This window comes from Galeopterus variegatus, unplaced genomic scaffold, assembly GCF_000696425.1.
Source record: "Galeopterus variegatus unplaced genomic scaffold, G_variegatus-3.0.2 Scaffold727, whole genome shotgun sequence".
In the NCBI taxonomy this organism is placed as follows: domain Eukaryota; kingdom Metazoa; phylum Chordata; class Mammalia; order Dermoptera; family Cynocephalidae; genus Galeopterus; species Galeopterus variegatus.
The window spans coordinates 207,713-210,807 of record NW_007726838.1 but is presented as its reverse complement, the minus strand read 5'-3'; positions in this window follow the sequence as shown (position 1 = coordinate 210,807).

Sequence of the window (3,095 nt, the reverse complement as noted above, 5' to 3'; positions counted from 1 at the left end):
ATTTAGGTTGGTTCCAAATCTCGGCTACAGTGAATACAGCCACAATAAACACGGGAGTGCAGGTGTTCCTTCGACATGTTGATTTCCTTTCTTTTGGATAAATACTCAGTAGTGGGATATCTATTGGGCAGAGAAGGGTGCCCACAGCTGCTTCCTGTGTCCCTAGGAGTCCTCCTGCCTTCTCGTAGTGGGATTTTTGGATTGTATGGTAGTTCTATCTGTCCCACTGAATTCTTGAGTTCAGACAACCTTAGAGTTTTCATACTACTTTCTTTAACCAGTGTGAGGTAGGGCTGCCTTTATTTATTTTTTTCCTCTTTTTATCCAATCTACAAAGTCTATAATCTTCTCAACAGATTTTAAAGTGAGGAGGAAACTTGAAAAGTTAAATGAAAATTATAGCAGTATTGTTAAAGGAGAAATGGTTTCCATAGCTACAAGGTAACATTTAATTAACCTCAGATTCAGGCCAGGAACCTGGTAATAGAAGTGCCCAATTCACAAGAAACTCACAAACCACCTGAAATTTAAGCAATTCATTTTCACGTAGGGGAGACGTTGTTTTTGTTGTTATTTATTTTCATTCAAATCTTAAATGATTTATAATGTATACTCACCTCTATCTCGGGTGTAGTATTTCTCAATATAGTAAGTATATGACAGATTCTTCACTTGAAATTATGTTGTTGCATGGGCTTAGGTATCTCATAGGCCAAACAAGTTTCCAGACATAGCAACAGCCCTTCAACAAACAATAAGTATAACATCAGCCAGTCTTGGTTCTGTATATGGCATTGGGTCCCCGAGTTCTTATTAATATGCTCTGAAGAGGAGGTCGAGTAAGTTATTCCAGGATGAGGGAGAATGCACTAAATCTGCTCTTCCCCCATTTTTAAACATTTGTTTTATACGTTGTAAATAAACACATACGCAATTAGTTTTAAAATTTGCAAAATATAGAAAAATAGAACGAAGAAACTAGTCCCTCATAATTCTATCACTCAAAGACAACCACTACCAACAGCTTGGAGTATTTATTTCCAATGTTTTAAATTTTTTTCTCTATACATAATGGAAAATGTAAAGAAACAAACAGGACACTCATATAAAAACTAAATTAGGGCAAGAGTAAAGTCGGAAATTCAACTGGACTTGGGAGACAAGTTTATGCCCTCTATTCGTTTTCCCCTCCTAAGAATGAGGTCAGTCATGGTATGACAGGGTGTGTGGTGGTGACAGCGAAGTGAAGCCATGGACAGACAGGCTTAGCTCAGAATGTGGCAGAGGAAAATTTTCCATAAATGACAACAAACAGAGCAAACATCAATCTAGCACTTAACAAGTGCCAGGCACTGTGCTAATCGTTTTCTCTCTACTAACCCATTTAATCTTCCCAACAACTCTGAAAGTAAGGTGTTACTAGAATTCCCATTTTGCACATAAGAAACTGAAGCACAGAGCCATTAAGTAACTTGCTCCAGGCTGGAGCCTGGATTTAAACTCACAAACTCTGTTTAGTGTACCCTAGCTCTTAAACACTATGTGCTTATTTTATTATTTTCTTTATCGTAATTATTAATCTGGACTCTCCAGTAGACTCTAACAGGCACCTTGGCAATTTAGAAGCAGCCCATCTGGCACAGCTGTGCAGAATTTCACCTTACCATTGCAATCATTTATTGACTTAAAAGCATGTTCCTTTGAAACGAAATCCAAGTGTCATCCATCACAATTTACTTGTGTTATCGCCTATCAGTACCTTTCCGTCTTTCCATGTTTCTTTCAGAACACAATAAATCATATTCAAATGGCAGTCATGGAGGGAACTTTCCTTCCCTTCCTCATGCACAAGGCTGATCGATGGGCGCTAAAGCCCCGGGGAAGGAGCATCTGTTATAACTCAAGGAGCCCTGCTTGAGCTGAGGATGAAATTAGCAGGTGCGGAGCAGTTTGCAGCTCAACATTTGTTCAAGTCTGGCACATGCACACATCATTAGCAACTATATTCAAGGAGGAAGATCAAGGAGGTGAGGAGGGGACCGGATCTTATTAAAAAGATAGTCAAGAAAGAGGAAATTCAGAACATTTATGTAAAATCTTCATGACTATAATGAGTGAACTAGAGAGCAGAGCAAATGGCCAGATATGTCTGGGAGGTGTCAATTGACAATCTGGATAATTTTGCCTCTGGAACTTCCAAAGCAAATTCATTTCATGCAGAAAATTCCTCAGAGTGACTGCCTTCGTGGGCTGTGTCTCCTCCACTGAAAGGAAGCCTCTAAAAGGGCAAAGATTTTGCTATCTTGTTCATGGCTGCAATCTTGGCTCGTAGAAGATAAATTTAAATATTCATGGAATAAGTTAATGTATACCTTCTCAAAGCTTTCATTGACCCAAGCTAGGTGGATAAGGTCTGAGATGTTCAACAGGAATCAGAAGCAACGTGCATTCCGGAAGAACGGCATCACCCAACTAAGACTGATCATCCATTAAAGTGTATGGAATCAGTGGTGAAATATTAGCAGAATGCCTCTTGTGTGCCCACCCTTACTCTCGGCCATGGAGGAGATACAATAGAAACACAATCACAATGAGCAATGAACATTTGCCGAGCACTTGCTGTTGGCCAGGCATGTTCTAAGCTCATTACTCGCATTAGTGTGTTCAGTTGTCTCAACACCACTGAGAGGTAGGTAGGTACAAATGTAATCACCCCACCTGCCATACAAGGCAACTGGTGCTAGGTCGACTTAGCAACTTGCCCAGTGTCCCATGGCTAGTACAGGGTGGAGCTAGGGTTCTGTCTGCTGTGCTCTTTACTGCCATTCTCTATGGTCCCGGCCCTCTTGGAATTTAATTTGGGGACACAAAAGGGACACATATGAAGCAGAGGACAATCAAGTCTTAAATTCTGTGGCCCTGACAACAAAAGGGAGAGGAATCTGTGTAGACTGAAGTTTTGAGAGCTTCTAGAAGGAAGCAGTACTTGAGCTGTCTTGAATTTCATCATTAGTTTGACTGCATAGCCATCCTGCCACCCTCCCATCTCCTCATCCTCTCATCCTCCCCACACATACCATTGACCTCCAAGTATG